Raw genomic sequence first — 21,047 nt, forward strand, 5'->3', positions numbered from 1 at the left:
ACAACAGGAAGACAGTGAGCTGAAAAGACAGGGGAAATGAAGAAGAGCTGGAAAACAAGGGGAGAGACAGTGGGGAGTGATGTGATGCTGAATAACCTGTGTGAAGAAGGATAATGGAGATAGATGGTCCTCTCCTTTCTCTACTTTTACTCCTTCACAGAGACGCCTTCTCAGTGAAGGTCGAGAGGGAAACGAGCATTATGCAGCAGAGGAGGCCATTCATCAGGGCCGTTGGCGAGCTGTCTGATTAATAATCGAAACTCCAACACACGCTCACAGCTTATGTCAGCTGTCAGTCATGTTCTGATGGGGGAGTATAATTTCCCCCTCAAGGCATCTGTCATTTGTGCTGAGCTAACGCTATTCATGCTCCTTGTGCAGCTGCAGCAACACTAATCTGTTGCAGAGTTCGACAGTGATAGCGGGTGTCCAACAGCATTTGTTGTCAGCCTTTAGTTCAGTCTATCAGCTGCAGCAACCTTTAATATATTTGGCTCACACAGCTTCATTTATTCCCAGTTATTCATGCATAGTTTATCATTTCTACTTGGATAATATTTCACTGTCTTGTTCAGTCGAGTCTGAATCTGTCTTCAGTTAATTGTGGAAGCAGACTGCGGCAAATCCAAGACTTTGGATGATCTACTGAGAGCAGGCTAACTTGTCAATGACACGTTAAGAGCGTGTTTATTCACTCTGTTTCAGGTTAACATCAAAATATGATGCAAAAAATAATAACATAAAAAGATATTCTAATGTTCTGGTCCTCATGAGTTTGTGATGTGTTGTGGTGTTATCATATGTTCACTTTCCGCATAATTATTTAAATTAAATATGGTGTTTTTGCTTGCCAAGGAACTACAGATACAAATCTACTCCATAAATAGTCAGCATTTCTGTTTGAGCTGTCCCTTTTAAATAAATAAATACTTCTTTATGTGTATAGGCAATGACAATAAAGGCATTTGATTTGATTTGGATTTGGCTTCACACATACATGTACTACACTTTGGCGCAACGACTGCTGGTGTGAGGATGGTGAATGTCATCCATCCATCCATTATCTACACCACTTAACCCTCATTAGGGTTGTGGGGGTCTGGAGTCTGTCCCAGCTGATTTAGGGCGAAGGTTCACCTGGACAGGTAACAGTCTGTCACAGGGCTACACATACAGACAAACAATCACACTCACATTCACACCTGCAGACATTTTAGAATCACCAATAAACTTCAGCATGTTTTTGGACTGTGGGAGGAAGCCGGAGAACATGAAGACTCCATGCAGAAAGATCCCAGGAAGACCGGGACGTGAACTGTGGATCTTCTAGCTGCAGGACGACAGTGCTAACCCCTGATCCACTGAACCACTGTGCAGCCTTCAGCACATAGATAAAAACTGAAAATGTGACGGCAATATAAAAAGTGTAGGTTTTATTCAAAGCGAGAGAAGCAGCTTAGCATTTCCCTAACAGGAAGAAATAGTAGAATATGTTGCTTTTTCAAGTGTTTTAACTGCTTGTACCAAAGATTTAACTCTTCTAATATTACCTAAACTGAGCCAAGACACAATGGAAACCATAAATAAACATCCAACAGCTCCAGTGTGAACTATAACAGGTCATTCAACCTCAATTCACAGAGAGCAAAGACGCCCAACCATCTTCACTTTAATTGAATATGACTGATTTGACCATGTGTTAGATCCTGGGTCATAGCTATGATTAGTTTTTAAGTTAAAAATCATCATCACGTTGATTTTTGTCATTTCCTTCGCGCCAATGCATGAATCAATGTTTGAAGAGCCGTAAATTGAGAAATAATGTAGCCGGAGACTTGAGATTATACAGACACATTGACATGTACATGTCGTCTTTAGTGGTACAACCCTGATTTCATTTGATTAGAATACAAAGCAGTTAAGCGCAAATTAGGTCTTCTAGCTGCAAGACGAAAGTGCGAATCACCAAGCCACTGTGCAGCCCCGGTAAATGTCATGCACAGAAAAAAGAAATTAAAAAAATTTAAAACAAGAAGTTTTACAAACTTGAACCACCCGGTGACAAAGATGACCCCTGTGACCTTGAAAATTAGCTCAAGGTCACCAAATACGAACTTGACCTGTGTCTTATTATGGTACACCTGTGTACCAAATATGGTGAGGATACATCAATATTTTATCGAGTTATCACACAGAAACCAAATTGTTACAGACAAACAAGCAACCAACCAACCAACCAAGACCATGCAGCTCAAAACAATACCTTCTGGAAAATGATGTTTGCCGGGCGGTAATAACCTTGCGTAGAAGCTTAAGCACATGTGGACTGCTGCTTTAAGCCATAGAAGTAAGACCACACACATGCACAGGTACATACATGCTGCAGCTGCTGTGTCTATGAGGATCTTCTCTCTTTAAGGTTTAACTCTGCATGTTGAAGCAGGAAAAACTGCAGCATCTATAGTACTTGTGATCAGTGCCCTCCCCCCATACAGGAAGAAAACACATCTGCCAGTTTAATGCAGTCAAACATCACCACTAACGAAGCCTCAGCAGCTCTGCAGATTTGAGTCATCTCTTCTCTGAGACGGTCTCTAATGTGGAGCATCATCACTTTTACACGGCTAAAATTGCACTGTTGTGTAGAGACTTCTGTCTTCCCATTTGTTTAAATTGTCTCGCTTCATTTGGGTCCTCGGTGATTTTACCTGTAAAATCTACATTTCCAGTCACAGTGATGCAGTGAGGGTGGATGATGCCTCGTGTTTGCACCTCTCCTCCCTCAGCAGATGGCTCCACCACAGGAATGGGCTCCGAATCGACAAGTAACAGCCCGGCAGCTTTCTTTTTGTCTTTCTTTCTGACTATCTCTTCCTTCGTGTTCTCTCTTTTTCAATTCCCTCTTTTTTCCTGCAGCGTTTGCAGTTCTGGCCCTGGATGAGCCCTTCAGAGCCAGGAGCCGGGGTGGCAGCCAGGGAGAGTATTCTGTCCTCCCACCTGAGCATCAAAGTCCTTCTGTGGGTTGATGGAGGGAGGACAAGCCTGCCCCACTGTGCTGTCTCCTCCTCTGAAAGCTCAAGAAGGAATAGTTGGACAGAGAGAGCGACATGGGGTACAAGAAGAAATAGGAGGAGGAAGGATTTCTGCAGAATGACAATGCAGTATTTTATTTAGAAAGCTGACAAAATGACCAGAGAATGTCTGGAGAAAATAACGAGCAAACGAGTTAAATAAATTCATCGTTTTCCTGCCAAACACGGCCAAAAAAGAACATTTTCATATATTACTGATAAATATAGATAGAAGAAAAGAGAAACTAGCACGGGGTGCAAAAATAGTTTCAGACGTGGTTCAGGGGTAATTTATTTATTAACCTTTATTTAACCAGGAGAAATCCCACTGACATTAAGAAGCTCTTTTTCAAGGTAATCCAGACCAAGATAGGCAGCAGCAAAGTTACAAAATTCCACAGTTAAAACACAATCTTTGCCTTCCAGACCTGTGTCTTCTTCCAGCACCTTCCAGCCTTCTGATAGTGTCAGGTTTCCATGACAACGGCCAGCTGCTTCGTTGTGTCTCCACATGTCCATCCAGGGCTGGTCTACGTTGTCTAATGATGGCTGACCAGCGTGGATGTGAGCCGTATAGCGATGTGATTTCCAGGAGATATCCTGTACATCCCTAACATTCTAGTAGGAGTCCCATCAGCTCTTTCTAGGAGTGTCTTCATTAGTGACCAGGAGTTGGATCCATAAAGAGAGATGGATTCCACTGATGCCTTGAACACTCTCATTTTGGTGCCGTTTTAATTGGAGATTCCCATAGTTTTAACAGAGTTTAATGCTCCCCAAGCTTTACCAGGTTTGTTTCTATATCATGTGCTGTGTTGGTGTAGCCTCCAAGATGGAGGAAGTCATTAACTTTTTTGCAATTTCTCCTCAGATGTTGGGTTGGGGTGCATGAACTTTGTCTTCCCAGCATTCAGAAAGAGTCCAGTCTGTCTTGTTTCTCGCTCTACCTGATTCAGAAGGTCTTCTGCTCCACTGAGAGTGTTTTCCAGGAGGATGATGTCATCTGTGAATGCAAGTTCAGGAGGACTTCTTCAGGGTGTTTTTTACTTTGATGACGCTTTAGGGTCAGACCATCGGAGGCTGAGACTGCATTCCTCAGTGTCTAAGCAGATGATGAAGAGCAAAGGTGCTAACAAATGAAATGATTAAATTAATAATCAAATTATGACAAACAAGTGCATGCTGTAGAGTCGGCCTCAAGAACTCACAGTTCTCAAGGAGATTAACTCGGTTAGTTTCTGGTCTTTCTGCATAATATTCCAGGTAAACTACTGAATGAGATCTGTTGAGTTAAACAAATTTGTGAATTTGCTGTTTTCCTGTTACAGACAAAAATGTTCTTGTATTGCTGATGGACATAGATAGAAGTCAAACAGAGAAAAAGAGAAACTGGAAGGTGGTACAAAAATAAACCGAGCAGTTCCAGTTCCAGACTTTGTTTTTGGGTAAATTGCTGGATGTGATACGTGGGTGAAATGTGTTTCACCTCACAGCCGTGAAGAGCACATTGGCTGACATCCTCTGGTGTAACCCTGTCTCCCTGGCAACGGCTCAAGCTGACCTTGCTTAATTTGTACCGTAACAGCCGACCACCGCACCGAGCTCGGAAATGTGCACCAGGTGAAATGAAAATAGCTCTGCACACAGAGCTAACAGACCTGCCTCTGTGTCTCCCCGGGCAGCCAGCAGGGGAGAGAAACCGACGACAATTACCCTCAAAGTGCGGCTGACTAATGCAAAACAATGAAAAGAGCATCATTGGAGAAGACTGCTGTTTTCGTCGACCGTTAAAATGGCTTTCTTCTTTAATGTAAGGCCGAAGACAACAGAGGTGAACGGACAAATGTGCGTTTAATTTCTACGTGATCAGCAAGGACGACTTTTCAGCCCTTTGATGAGTTGCAGCATCATTAAAAGACCATTAATGTCCCCTATATCTAATTATTGATCACAAACAGCGGCACCCAAAGGTGTCTAATTAGAGGCTGAATCCATGATGCAGTTTTTCTTTTGTTTTTTTTAATCTTTGTCAGTCATGAGGGATCCTTATTGGTCTTTATTCATACATTGTCTTCTTATTATCGTGCGATCCATTCCTTATCATTGATCTCACTCATACTCTATTGTTCAAAAGTTTGGGATCATTTAGAAATGTCCTTGTTTTTGAAGGAAAAGCATTTTTTTCAATGAAGATAACATTAAATAAATGATAAATCCAGTGTAGACATAGTTAATGTGGTAAATGACCATTCTAGCTGGAAACAGCTGATGTTTAATGGAATACCTCCATAGGGGTACAGAGGAACATTTCCAGCAACCATCACTCCTGTGTTCTAATGCTACATTGTGTTAGCTAATGGTGTTGAAAGGCTCATTGATGATCAGAAAACCCTTGTGCAGTTATGTTAGCACATGGATAAAAGTGGGAGTTTCATGGAAAACATGGAATTGTCTGGATGAGCCCAAACTTTTGAACGGTCGTGTATGTGTCTCAGAACTAAAGGTGCTTTTGATGCTTTTACAGTCCAACTGTTTTTAGGTATCTTACCTTAAAGTTAGAGTGCAGAACTTTTCATATAATGCTCATTCAGCCTATCAGCACCAGGTAAATCATTGTATTTAGCCGTATACCAGAACTGTAAACCAAAGGTTGTACTAGTGATACATTTTACACTAAGGAGGTGAACGGAGATGCAGCAGATTGCAGCTCCTAGGAGTTTGGTGGAGTCTGTGGCAGAAAAACCCAGGAAGCACCCAACAAAATCACCTAAAGATCACCTAAAGAAAGACTGCACTCAGAGAAGAATTCCATGAAGTGATGTAAAAGTGTGTCAGCTCTGTCTAAAACATGGACACCCAGATAGCAAACTATGGGTGAATCAATGTTGAATCTATGTTGAGACCTAACGTCGAAATTATACAGAAAGGGCAAGGTTGATAAAATGTTGAGTCAACGTTTGCTTTTCAACCATAAATCACACTTTACCCACATAGCAAAAGATGTTAAATCAATGTTGAATTAGGGTTAAGAAGGTTGAATTGTGGTTACGGTTGAAGACTGATGGTTGGATCAACGTTGATTCAACAACATTTTGTCAACATTGAAGTTTGTGTTTAAAAGATACCATTGAATCTACATTGTATTTTGGTTTAATTAAAATGTTCAATGTTTAATTAATGTTGAATCTATGTTTGCAAACATGTAATCTATGTAAGCAAATGTTGACTCAACATTTTATCAACCTTGCGCTTTCTGTATAATTTCTACGTTAGGTCTCAACATAGATTCAACATTGATTCACCCATAGTTTGCTATCTGGGCAGGAAAGAGTGAAACTGTCTGACTGCTAATTTATGCTGTCAATGTTTGTGTGAATTTGAAATCAGACACCAGATACACACGATTCTATCCAAACTGCTACAGATATGCGTCGGTCTACTATATGTTTGATTGTACTTCCCCCCCATATCGACACTAAAACTCACCCTGGGCTCCTGTGGATGTTCTGAATAGTTTTCTGTAAGTTTCTACAGGATCCAGCAGCTGGTTATAGATTGTGCTGTAGCTCTGTGCTGGTGTGATTATTCCTGACGTGTGACCAGAGAGCATTGCAGAGGCTGCTGAGCTTAGCGGAGCGAACCGTGGGCACAGCGCTCGCCACCCTCAAAGATACCCACACTGGAGGGAGCGTGATCAGGGTAAACAGGGTCATGAAAGAACCTCACTACCTCAGCAATGGACCGTTTGAGAGGTTCAGGAGGACCTTCTTCCCTCATTCACTCTGAGCTCAGGTCTAAATCAAATCATAGCACCTCATCTGAAAGCTACAGCACACTGGATCGACATTAGTATGTGTTTAACATAAAGATACATACACACATCTGAACCATCTCCTACGAATAATACAACATGCACACTGCACAGCATACACAGCACTTTAGGCTCACCGTCTCTTTACGCCTCATTATTTATGAATTGTTTCTATTTTTAAGGAACGAGTTTCATCATGTCTTGTGTTATTGCACAGCCTTGTGACTGTGCATGTCGCTGCCTCTACAGCATGAGCAAATAAAATAAAAGCTCTTGAGTCGAAATGGGATTATAATTTACAAAATGAGCATCATGCTGTATTGAAGAAGACTTAAAACCAGCGACTGAGACCATGAAGTCATTAGGAAAATATTTACTGAGGTAATAAATCAAGTGAAAAGTGGGATCGTTTTCTCCACAATCAGACTTCTCTTTGCACCCAGAGGAGTTGCCCCCTGCTGGCCAGTAGAAAGAATAAAATGGCTAAATTTTATAGATATATATAGACTTTTGTCATTCATATATGTTGATGATGTTAATGTAATTACATCATCCAGTGTATGTTTTCTTTTTCCCTACATTTTTTTTCAAGTTTAAAAAGATCCCCTTTATCACAATGCAAGCTCAGAGGTCTTTTCCACACACGCGCGCACACACACATTCACACACATATATATATATGTGTGAATATATATATAAATATATATATATACACATATATATTTATATTTATATATTAGAGGAATTTTTAGCTGAGAAGTTAGGCAAAGTATATATGTTCACTGCCAGAAGAGGGAAAAAGGTTTGCACTGCAGATTTAAAAATGGTAATACCGTTGTTTGATAGATTTATCAGATGTGAATAAACAGTTTGAAAAACAAAACTTTCATCTGACTGTCTCAGACGATGACAGGATGCCACCATGTTTACTTTCTCAGAGTCAGAAATAAAGTAATCTTTGATTTATTTTAGAATTAAAGCATGCTGTTTGTGTGAAAGATGCTTAATTTAACCTCAAAGGTCAAATTTTACCAAACCCCTTTCATTCCATGATTCAAACTTATGCTTTGCCCATGATTGCGTTTTTGTTGGCGTGTTGATCAAACACATACACACCATGTTTGCTGCACACAAACACACTCTCCAGCGTGTTCTCCTCTCCAGGAAAATGCTGATGGTGCAGACTTGTAACCCATCCCCTCCCTTCCACAGCACACTTTTCCATCCCATGAATTATGTATCTGATTAATTAGGCTCGTCGTTATAGTATATGGTCAGCTGGAAACTCCCCTCTGTTCTAGTTCAAACAGGAAATGGAAAATTTTTTCCCCTCTCTGCTCGCCTGCCACCATTGTTGGCTGCGTGTTGTGGATGGGAGGGAGGGCCCTGGGTATTTGTTGTACCCCTCGGGATGCTGCATGGCATTGCACAGGGGAATACAATGAGATAACAAGATAACAAGATAAAAGCCTCGTGTTGGACTTCAAAGCCGATGACTGCTCGAATAGAAGCAGCGTGAAACGCAGTCTGCGCCTTGGTGATTTCAAAGAACAAGCAGGCGTTCATGGAAGGCAGCGGTTTGAGGAGGACACACACACACACACACACACACATGGGAAGTATCAACACACAGATGTACACGTGATGCTGTGAATGCATCAACACCTCAGGATGCACCTGCAATCACGCAGCACTTGAAGTGGATCAGATGTCTTTTGTACGTTAATGTGACACTTTAGCTTTTCCTAAATGGAATGATCACATTGAGGGTTAGGGTTAGTGTTAGGGTTACCATATTAATCCAAGCCTCATTGAGCTCTGATCTGCTGCTAATATATTATTATTATTATTTATTTTATTTAACAAACTCAAGGTCCATACAAAAGAACAAAATATAATAATAATAATAATGCATTTTATTTAAAGCTGCCTTTCTTGGCACTCAAGGACACCGTACAGACATGTATATATATATATATATGTATATATATATATGGCATGCCGTTTAGGAAATTATATATATAATGAAACTTGATATATATATAATGAAAGTTGATATATATATAATGAAAGTCGATATATATATAATGAAACTTGATATATATATATATAATGAAAGTCGATATATATATAATGAAACTTGATATATATATAATGAAACTTGATATATATATATATATATCGACTTTCATTGTAATTTATGTGTTGATTATGTTTTGTATCAGTAATACAAGTCTAAAAAACTGATTCAAATGATCAAGTTAACACAATGAAGTAAAGAGTACTGGTAATCTGCAGCTATTTTCATAATTTCAAGGTAAAATTCTGATGTGTGATTTTCTAGCTTTGCAGATGTGGAAATCCAATGCACTGATTTCTTATACACAGATGCTTTTGGTGTTTTTTGTTGTAAAATAAAACAAGGCATTTATCACTGTTGGAAATGATTACAGGTATTATTTGTAACACTTTCTAACATTGTATGGGCAAAGCAATAAATCAGTTAATGGATAAAATCATTTGTATTACAGATGCTATCAACAGCATGTCTTGTTCATTTTATTTAGTTGTCGGCCTTGGATGATGAGGTCCAGTTACCAGGAGCACTAGTCTGCAGCTTACTGGTTCCGTCCTGCAGCTCCTCCACGCTGTCCTCCTCTCTACAGACCAAATCAAGTAAGATCTGTTTAGACTATGCAGACATCAACATGATCAGTATGTTATCTTTTGACCCATCCTAAAATCACAAAATAGAACATTTACTTTAAGTTAACTGTGTTTATGAAAATAGAAAATAATTACTGACAACTAGTACTTTTTGGTGCTTTTATGCAGGAAAAGGGAACCAGGAAGCTGCTGTGGATCCTCTGCAGTATCTGGAGAGGTCAGAGGAACGGTTCTTGGAACAGATCGGAAGACACCAAGACGTGACCTCTGCCATTCTCCAGAACATCCAGAAGATGAATGAAAACCTTGGTTGCACTGATGGGACGCATGGTGTCGGTGCTGGAGCAACTGTCCCAGAATTAAACTGCATTGTTGACTATTGGCTTTTCTAGAAAATAAATCTTTTTTAGTACTTCACCTGTTTTGTATTTTACTCATGCACTTTGGGTGAATAAACAGAAATTTGTGATGAGAGATGCAAATTTTGTCTATAATCTACAGAGACTTTATTCAGTGTTCAGTGCACACTTTTGTTACACACATTTTGACAGATAAGCAGTTGTGCTTTTCAAGCAGATTTTAGTCAGAAACATCAGTAGCATATATTGTTGTTTTTTTTACTGTTACACCAAGCTAGGTAGATAAACTGCACTACTGCAGCAGATATATTATTGAAATGTGCTTCTATTATGTGTCTACATACACTGCTCACAAATAGTTATTCAACTTTTGGGTGAAATTGATGGAAAATATAAAAAGTGCATGCTGTAGTGATATATCATAAAAGTAGAGTATTTAACTAGAAACATGCAATAGTGATTTCCTCATCTCAAAAAAATGTATTGAATCAAAAGCTAACAACAGTGGAGGGTATGTCACAATAAAAATGTCTCAGTTTGGACAGAACAGCAGCCTTCAGCTGAAATCCAGTGCAATTGTGTCCCACCAGTGGCGTGATCATGGATGTGTCCAGGCAGCAGCTGACCTCTGCCTCGTAATTAGCCTTAAGACCAGCTATAAAGATAAACATAGATATTATCATTATCATCAACATATGGTGCATGTGTTTAACCTTTAAGCTATGTAGGGATGCAAATGTAGTCGAAGCTAAGTAGCTAAGCTAATGCTAACACGTTCAGTGTTCAGAATCAAAACATCTCTAAAAATTACCTGTTTTCTCAAATGTAGTCGCCGTTCCCTGTGACAACCATGAAGACAGATAGATAATCACAGAAGAGCTCATCTGAAGAGCAAATGTCCAATAAGGTTCCTGTTTTTGTTTGCCATGTCCTTCCAGGGCTCAGTAGGAAAAAGTCTGAATATATGGAATGAAACTTTGAATAGATGGAATGAAAATCTGAACATTCTATATTCCGACTTTCATTATATATATATATCAACTTTCATTATATATATATCAACTTTCATTATATATATATATATCAAGTTTCATTATATATATATCAAGTTTCATTATATATATATCGACTTTCATTATATATATATCAACTTTCATTATATATATATATCAAGTTTCATTATATATATATATCAAGTTTCATTATATATATATCGACTTTCATTATATATATATCGACTTTCATTATATATATATCAAGTTTCATTATATATATATCAAGTTTCATTATATATATATCAAGTTTCATTATATATATATCGACTTTCATTATATATATAATTTCCTAAACGGCATGCCATATATATATATATATATATATATATATATACACAGTTCCTTGTGAAAGTATTCGGCCCCCTTGAACTTTTCAACCTTTCGCCACTTTTCAGGATTCAAACATAAAGATATAAAATTTAAATTTTTTGTCAAGAATCAACAACAAGTGGGACACAATCGTGAAGTGGAACGAAATTTATTGGATATTTTAAACTTTTTTAACAAATAAAAACCTGAAAAGTGGGGTGTGCAATATTATTCGGCCCCTTTACTTTCAGTGCAGCAAACTCACTCCAGAAGTTCAGTGAGGATCTCTGAATGATCCAATGTTGTCCTAAATGACTGATGATGATAAATAGAATCCACCTGTGTGTAATCAAGTCTCCGTATAAATGCACCTGCTCTGTGATAGTCTCAGGGTTCTGTTGAAAGTGCAGAGAGCATCATGAAGACCAAGGAACACACCAGGCAGGTCTGAGATACTGTTGTGGAGAAGTTTAAAGCCGGATTTGGATACAAAAAGAATGAATTACCCAAGCTTTAAACATCTCAAGGAGCACTGTGCAAGCAATCATATTGAGATGGAAGGAGTATCAGACCACTGCAAATCTACCAAGACCCGGCCGTCCCTCTAAACTTTCACCTGGAACAAGGAGAAGACTGATCAGAGATGCAGCCAAGAGGCCCATGATCACTCTGGATGAACTGCAGAGATCTACAGCTGAGGTGGGAGAGTCTGTCCATAGGACAACAATCAGTCGTACACTGCACAAATCTGGCCTTTATGGAAGAGTGGCAAGAAGAAAGCCATTTCTCAAAGATATCCATAACAAGTCTGGTTTGAAGTTTGCCACAAGCCACCTGGGAGACACACCAAACATGTGGAAGAAGGTGCTCTGGTCAGATGAAACCAAAATGGAACTTTTTGGCCACAATGCAAAACCATATGTTTGGCATAAAAGCAACACAGCTCATCACCCTGAACACACCATCCCCACTGTCAAACATGGTGGTGGCAGCCTCATGGTTTGGGCCTGCTTTTCTTCAGCAGGGACAGGGAAGATGGTTAAAATTGATGGGAAGATGAATGGAGCCAAATACAGGAGCATTCTGGAAGAAAACCTGTTGGAGTCTGCAAAAGACCTGAGACTGGGACGGAGATTTATCTTCCAACAGGACAATGATCCAAAACATAAAGCCAAATCTACAATGGAATGGTTCACAAATAAACGTATCCAGGTGTTAGAATGGCCAAGTCAAAGTCCAGACCTGAATCCAATCCAGAATCTGTGGGCAGAGCTGAAGACTGCTGTTCACAAACGCTCTCCATCCAACCTCACTGAGCTCCAGCTGTTTTGCAAGGAAGAATGGGCAAGAATTTCAGTCTCTGGATGTGCAAAACTGATAGAGACATACCCCAAGCGACTTGCAGCTGTAATTGCAGCAAAAGGTGGCGCTACAAAGTATTAATGCAAGGGGGCCGAATAATATTGCACACCCCACTTTTCAGGTTTTTATTTGTTAAAAAAGTATAAAATATCCAATAAATTTCATTCCACTTCACGGTTGTGCCCCACTTGTTGTTGATTCTTGACAAAAAATTACAATTTTATATCTTTATGTTTGAAGCCTGAAATGTGGCGAAAGGTTGAAAAGTTCAAGGGGGCCGAATACTTTCACAAGGCACTGTATATATAGTAGGGATGAGACTTTCACATGTTAATTTCTATTAATTAATTACAGAAAAAACAACATATTTAATCGCACCTTTCTCAGTTCCCTAATTTCTGGAACACTGGTAACTGATCAACACTCCAGCCCAGAAGGTGGCGCTAATGAACTTACAGAAACTATGAGAGTTTTGTGAACAGTGAAGGAAGACCAGATGCATTGAGCTTGTTGGGAGGAAAGTTTTCTTGAAAAAAATCTTCTCAATGGATAAAAATGTGGTTGTGTGCAAATTATTCAACAAAGAGTTTTCTGATCACCTCAATGCAAAATATGTAGCCATCCCATAATAAACCACTTTTCAAAACACTGAATGTGTTTGAGTTTGCAAAAAGCCTAAAATGTTGAATCTGAGCTTGCAGTAATCTGTGAATGTAGCAGACAGATTAAAAAAGCAGAAAATTAGGAATGAAACAAAGATTTTTGTTGTTGAAGTTCATGTATATGAATATTCATCCATTCAGTCTGATCCAACATCTATTGGAACTGAAAAGCTTTACTTATCGAATCAAATATTGATACTTAAAAAAATGTGATTAATTGTGATTAATTACAAAGCTTCTAATTAATTAGATTTGTAAAAATCTCGTCCCACCACTCATATATATATACACAAAAATAAAATAAATTAAAAACAATGCAATATTACCCTTTTCAGCACTAAGAACCTTTAAGGTGTAAATCTCCAGCTAACCTTCGTAATTCTTGGACACTGTAGGTGCTGTGTTTGCTATAAATCTGCTTATCACAAAGGAGACGGCTAAATGTGCACATGAAGGCTCGTGACAGGATGAAGGTGATACAGTGAAGCTCACTTCTCTCTCTCCTTGTCAGGTCTACACACACACACACACACACACACACACACACACACACACACACACACACACACACACACACACACACACACACACACACACACACACACACACACAGAGTTTACAAGCTTTAATTCACCGCTCTCACACCATGGAGTAATGGGAGGCTGCTGGGAGGCGGCTCTGCGTTGTGAATCCTTTGGCCTTTCATCGATCCAGGCCTTCAATAACTCTGCATTGATTGTTCTGCTTTCCTTGTCCAGAGATCAGTCATACCTGTCCACTGACGCCCTGCGGCCAGCAGCGTCGTCCTTCATGCTGGCACAGCAGTGAGATTACACAGGCAAAGTTTAACAAGCCGGGCTGTTATGCTAATTGTGTCTCAGAGCAATAGCTTTTGAAATGGCTGAAGATTTAGGCGTCCTTAAGCTTTCCAGACCGGTGAGACCGTGTGTGTGTGTGTGTTATCATTCGACGCTGTCGAATGGCATTACTGTGATGTACAGTATCTGTGTCCTCCTGTAGGTGTGTGTGTTTCCTGTAATCATCCTGTGTACGTTTGCGATGAGTAATGAAGCGTTGGCTGTCTGGCGGATGCTGTTTAATCATGCAAATCAGCACCGGCACTCTTTCCCTGCAAGGATATTGTGGCCGATGCCGGACAGCGAGCGAGGCCGACCTCCTCCTGACTGATTTACTCCTCTGTGAATGACACCACGGCTCGAACAGAAAGGAGGACAGGGAAGGAGAGGCTGAAGAAATGAAAGACAACAAACGTCAGGAGGAAACAGAGGAGAAAATTGGAGAGAAGGCGGTGCAATGCTGATCCATCCTGTGGGTTCACTGGGTGTGTATGCTCTGTGTTTTCAATCAATTCCTCCCGGTCCAGAATGCTGCACTGCTAGGAAAAAAATGCTTCCTGACTCTTCTGATTATTCCGCCAGAGATCATGCAGCTTATTGGCATGTGGCATGACCATAATAACAGGCCTTAAAGGGGGATAATTATGCAGGTGGTAAGCAAAACAAGGCAGCAGAGTGCAGTTTATCCAGGGCTGCTGAGCTGTAGGACATTAGATCTGGAGGACTGGTGTCTGCTGGAGTGCGTACGTGTCAGCTGGAAGTGTGTGGCTGCGTGTGTTTTTGAGGATGAAGTCAACGAGGACTGACGTTTGCACTGATGTGCACTGAAATGGAAAATTCAGAGCCGACTGACAAACACCTGACTCTCACCTCAAAAGGAGGAGCAGATCCACGCTGGGGTTCGACACACATTTAGAGACGTACGGATCATTCCAGAACCAGAAAAAATCATCCAAAAACATCCCAAACATCAAATTTATAATAATCCATGTAGAAATACTAAAACACGCAGTTGTTGTGTAAATGTTCTTGTCCTGAGACCAAATCTAAAAAAATGTAGGAGAAAAGAATGATTGAATACACCCCCTGTCAAAAGTTTTGAGACACTTTCTCATTCAAATAAATTAGAACCCGTCTCAAAACGTTTGACAGGGGGTGTATATTTTAAAATACCAAATAAATCTGGAGTTCCCACTAAAATGACATTTTTCTCTCGTCCCACCCCTCTGATGACCAAACTGAATCTCTAACAAAACAGTCCAAATTACATTTAAATCTCCTGTTTTGGTATTATTTTCTTTTTCATTGATGTCTCTTGTAATTGTGGAAAATCTTTTTAATCAATTATAATGCATGGAATGTGTCCCAAAACATGTTAGCATAACCTGCTGATGACATTTTGTCATTTTCTGTCTCGTTTTTGTCATTTTCTGTCTAATTTTTGTTTTTCCTGTCTTGTCTCTGTCGTTCTTGGTCTTGTTTTTGTCATTTTGTGTCTTTTTTGCTGTTTCATGTCCTATTTTTGTCATTTTGTGTCATGTTTTCGTTATTTTGTACCTTGTATTTGTCATTTTCTGTATCATTTTTGTCATTTTCTGTCTTATTTTTATCATTTACTTCATCAAACAGTTTTCCTAAAGAATGTGTAGATCAAAGCTATGTCCTCTCTTCTATTTTCCATCTTTTCATCCATTGTCAGCCTTGATTGAATGTCTCTCTCTACCTCATATTATCAGGATCAGACTCATTCTTTGGACTGTTTTCCATCAGTCAGTTTGTCCTCTTGGTCAGCAGTAACAGCTAGCTAAATATCTAGCTTCTACTGCTGAGAAAAAGATCACATTAGCATGGATTAGCAACCCTGTTACTGTGATTAGAGTAGGGTTAGCAAACAGCACAGAAAACATGGAATAAAAATGCTACCATTGATGTGGAAGCTGAGACAATCAATACCTATTATTGATCAATATGGAGCAGAAAACTGTAAAAGAAACTGCTCATTTTTCATCCTCCAGTTCTTGACTGACCCATGTTGTGAATACACAGTACACGTGACATTTTGCTTGCTTTGGGTTTAAGGAAATAGCTCAGCAGCAGCGCCTCTTTTCTTGATTTCAGATAACATATTGACATTTGGTGGCTCTTTCTAGACCCAGATATTTGTGGTTAAAGTCTTTTAATTCACCCAGACGTGTCCAGAGATGCGGTCAGAACATGATGCTGAACTAATCAGAGGTGTTTCTGGAGGCGGTGAGCCGTGATTTGATATTCTCCTTGATGACTGGTCTGATGCATCTCTTTCAGGTTCAGCTGATTCTCACTGGACACGTCTCAGAATCGAAGCTAACGGCAAAAACAGAGCACAGAAAATGTAGACTTAAATCCAGTGAAGGGACTAATTGAATACATGTCTAAATGATCTATTCAGCTTTACAGTCAAATCTGATTTCTTTAAGATGATTTGTGCTGCACATAAAACCAGCTGAAGAGTTGATCCATGCTGGAGAGAATCCTCAGCTGACTGAGAGTTTTTTCATTGCTTCCGCTGTACTTTATATCCTCCTGTTATTACTGCACACGGCCTTGTGAAAATAATGAGATCACATGAACTGTGTGAGTGCTGGACTGCTGGACAGCCTGTCTGAGCTCAGATTATTAAGCTGTTTGTTGCTGTCAGTTCCAAACACAAACCAGAGTGATGCAACGGCTGTGAAGATGCTCCAACGGGCCTGTTTGCACCTTACTACGGCGAAGTGCATCGGTAGTGTTCAGTGTCTTCATGGATCACTGTCAGGAGAACGTGTGACGACAGGCAAAGACTGACTGAGCACACAAACAGATGTCATATAAAACAACATGTGGATGCTATTAATGCTACTTGCTGGTTTTACAACCATAGCTTGACACACAGATACACCACCGTTCAAGTTTGGGGTCAGTGTTTGAGCTAGAATAGTCATTTACCACATTAACAATGTCTACAGTGGATTTATCATTCATTTCGTCACTACAGAGTCATTATTACAGAGACGGAGGAAGATGCCAGAAGCAGCCAAGTCCGCCCCGAAGAAGGGCTCCAAGAAAGCGATGACCAAGAGCGCCGAAAACGGCAGCAAGAAGAGGAAGAGGAGCAGGAAGGAGAGCTACGCCGTCTACATGTACAAGGTGCTGAAGCAGGTTCATCCTGACACCGGCATCTCGTCCAATGGGCATCATGAACTCGTTCGTCAGCGACATCTTTGAGCGGCTCGCCGGTGAGGCCTCCCGCCTGGTTCACTACAACAAGCGCTCCACCATCACCTCCAGGGAGATCCAGACCGCCGTCAGGCTGCTGCTGCCCGGTGAGCTGGCCAAGCACGCCGTGTCCGAGGGCACCAAGGCCGTCACCAAGTACACCAGCTCCAAGTAAACACACCATCATCTAACACACAACGGCTCTTTTAAGAGAAAATGTCTGATCTCCTTTTAACGTATCGACCCTCGCGGATCCTGAGGTCCTCTGGCAGCGGACTTTTATCCAAACCACAAGCCAGGACAAAAACCCACAACGAGGCAGCATTTAGCCACTACGGCCCGCCTGTGGAACAGCCTGCTGGAGAACCTCAGGACTGCAGAGACTGTTGATGTTTTTAAAAGAAGGTTAAAAATGCACCTATTCAATCAGGCTTTTAATTAACCTTTTAGTTCCTTCCTGTGCTCTTATCATTACTTATTTATGATCTTATGTATTTTTATTCTTATAACTGCTCATTTTATTTATCTTATCGTACAGCCCTTTAAAGTTTTAACTCCACAGTTTTAACTACAGATGCAAAAAAGAAAAAACACAACTTAGTAACATACTAGTGCAAACACAGATAAACAATGTACACAGGTGCAAACTGGCAATGAGATAAGTTGTTCTATATTAGTTGAAGTTGACCTTCACTACTGTTCAAAAGTTTGAGGTCACTCAGACAATCCCATGTTTTCCAGTAAAACTCACACTTTTATCCATGTGCTAACATAACTGCACAAGGGTTTTCTAATCATCAATGAGCCTTTCAGCACCATTAGCTAACACAATGTAGCATTAGAACACAGGAGTGATGGTTGCTGGAAATGTTCCTCTGTACCCCTATGGAGATATTCCATTAAAAATCAGCTGTTTACAGCTACAATAGTCATTTAAGTCAAAAACTTGCATTTCTTTCAACAATTTGGACATTTCTAAGTGTATATGCACGGCCAAACCCCCCCCTTGTCATTTCCAGTATTTTCCCGTGAGCATACACAGCGACTAACAGAGTGGACGTCTACTTTACTCATTTTTAGCAGACTCTGGGCCATATGTGCAGGAGAGTGAACATCTGCCACAAAACAGGGAGAACACGTACACAAGAAGAACAGATCTGCAACCATACGCCCCCCAGAGAGAGCAGAAGAAGGTCACACTGCACGTTCCCAACTCCTGTAAAACCAATAAACCCGGTAAATGAGCCGACAGCGTCACCTGAGACCAGGCGGGTAATAAAATACCTGTTCGAAACACAATATTTCACCCAATACGCCTCGCCTGAACAGGAATAAGCTCATTTTGGAGCCAAATTGAGTTTTGTTTGGACTGTAATGAATTTAAATCAGAGTAAAGCAGGTTTAATTTTCTTTTTATGGCTGGAATTTATTTTGTGATTTATTTTTCTGCGGTAGTTGCTCCGAAGAGGCGACACATCTGTTGGGAAAGGGAGCCCACAACATCGAAATAGATTCTTCTATTGCTGCTCATCGTTTGTCCGATAGCTTTCCCTCGGGTCTGTGATGATGATCTGTTTTATCCTGGGGAGGGATTTCATTTTAACTAAGACTTTGGTGCGTTTTAGTGAAGTGCCATTAGGGAGCTTCTACACCAGATGTGACAAATATTCTTTACTGCATGGAGTTTCAGTACCAGCTGTTGTTTCCCTTCATAAGTGAAACTGAATAAAGCTGTAAGGCAGGAAATCAGTGCACAGGTATGAAAGGAAGTTCCTTGGCTTTGGATGAATCATGCCTCCTCTATTCAGCTCTTGTTTACTGGATGTCATCTTCCCATTAACCCGTTCTCTTCTACAAACAGAATACAGCATCCCGTCCTTTGATGTCGCTCAAAGACCTGTTAGCTGATCCGAACAGAACGCAGATGTGAAGCAAGAGGATCTGTTTTTATTCACATCTGTCAACCTGTGCGTCGTTCTCCTTTGGTTTCTTCAGTGAATCTAATGAACTGTTAAAGGTGGAGTCTGTGTTTTTGGAGGAAAAATCTTGTTGAGTATCATCTCAGCCAGAAATGTGGGAGCTGCAAAGTGGAGAGTGAAACCCAACGATCAGGATCCATCGACTTTGATACGACCTAAAGGAGGACGTAAAGCCGGTCCACCCCTGCTCTCGGCCCATTAGCATCCGCCCTCACCTCGCCTCTCTTTCCTCCACATCAGCATCAAAGCTGCAGACATCAAAAGTGCAACGTAGCTGCTCATCTGGATGCGTTTCATTCACGCTGGTGGGACTAAATAAAAACCGAGCATGCATCTGTAGACGACTGTCATTAAACTTTGAGCTGGAGAGGATTAGCTGTCAGGACTGGACATGAATGCGATCCTCAAACACAAGGACAGCACAAGAAGCTCACATTCTCACAGCCAGAAGTCTGCAGTGTAGAAGAGAGTTTAACGGGAGGAGATGAGTTATAATATTACCATCCAGCTGTGCTCAGAAACGGCTTCAGAAAGGACGGCTGGCTGCGGTTAGAGAGGGCAGAGTAGTGCTAAAGTCTGTGTTTAAGTTCACATGAATCATTCAGTAGAACTGATGAAGAATTAATGCGGTTTGATTGGCAAAGTTTTTACCTTAAACTCAGAGACTGGATGCTTTTACAAGAACTGAAGCAAAAAGATTAATTCAAAACCCCTTCAGTATTAAAATACAAGTTCATCAGTCAGATGCATATAAACAGCTTTAACTCGCTGACCTCAGTCCTCTGCTCTGCTGGCCGTTAAACGATCCTTTAGTGGAAGTTCAGGAAGACAAACTGTTCAGATCTAAGTTCATGTGAAGCGACTGTGAGCAGGTTGAAACTAGCTTCTTTCTTTACAGCATTGCCATCAGTTTATGGGACAACCCAAAGAGAACATTTCAAACTAAACAAACTTCAAGCCAGATAAACTTTTGGATGTGTTCAATCCACAGAAATAGATCTATGGATTTTGTTTCCCATCTCTTACATAACAGGAACAGATTTCATCCGGTCTGGATTGATTACAGCCATAAACAGCTGCTCTGTGCTCATGTATGTTCATTTTACTGCATTTTGCTCTGGTTCTGAAGCACAACTTGTAATTAAACTGAAAGAATAGGACATTTATTTGATGTGAAACTAAATTATTGTTATTAAGAATTATAGAAAAAGTTGTCATTGAAGAGAAACAGGATCTGTACTTGATCTCATCAATCTTCTCTGTGTCTGACTTTATGTCTCACTACTTCTTCCTCCATTTCCATTTTCTCCTTCCTTTTTCTTCTCTGAACCTTTCACCTCTCTGCTCTCTTCTCCTGCCTCTTTTCTTTGCCCTTTATACGCCTCTAACTCTGCCCTGTTGTATTCGCTGCAGAGTGTAATTCCAGTATGGATACATCCTGTGCACCGAGTGTTGGCTTCAGTTTCACTTCCTGAGCTCCCGTGGATATACAACATATGTTCAGCAGCTAAATTTGGACTTTTTCTCTTTTTTTTACTCTCTCATCTGCCAGTGAAGTTTGCAGTGTAGCAGTGTCACACTCTCTGCTGTTCTTTGTCTCGCTGACACCTCCTTAAATGTTTCTGGCGCCTTTTCTTCTGTGCTTTCTCCATTTTCAGCCCCATTCATCTTTCCAACCTGC

The 21,047-nt window shown here is 40.3% G+C and overlaps 1 long non-coding RNA gene and 1 pseudogene across 1 annotated transcript; both read left to right on the top strand.

Annotated features, from left to right (window-relative positions):
• Window positions 1-9,096: 9,096 nt before the first annotated feature.
• On the top strand, window positions 9,097-10,031 carry LOC127531493 (uncharacterized). Its single transcript, XR_007938573.1, has 2 exons — window positions 9,097-9,558; window positions 9,718-10,031. It is a non-coding gene; the product is annotated as an uncharacterized LOC127531493 (long non-coding RNA).
• A 3,978-nt stretch (window positions 10,032-14,009) lies between these two features.
• LOC127531491 (histone H2B-like) lies at window positions 14,010-20,532 on the top strand (annotated as a pseudogene).
• Window positions 20,533-21,047: the final 515 nt, after the last annotated feature.

Source organism: Acanthochromis polyacanthus, chromosome 21, assembly GCF_021347895.1.
Source record: "Acanthochromis polyacanthus isolate Apoly-LR-REF ecotype Palm Island chromosome 21, KAUST_Apoly_ChrSc, whole genome shotgun sequence".
Classification (NCBI taxonomy): domain Eukaryota; kingdom Metazoa; phylum Chordata; class Actinopteri; family Pomacentridae; genus Acanthochromis; species Acanthochromis polyacanthus.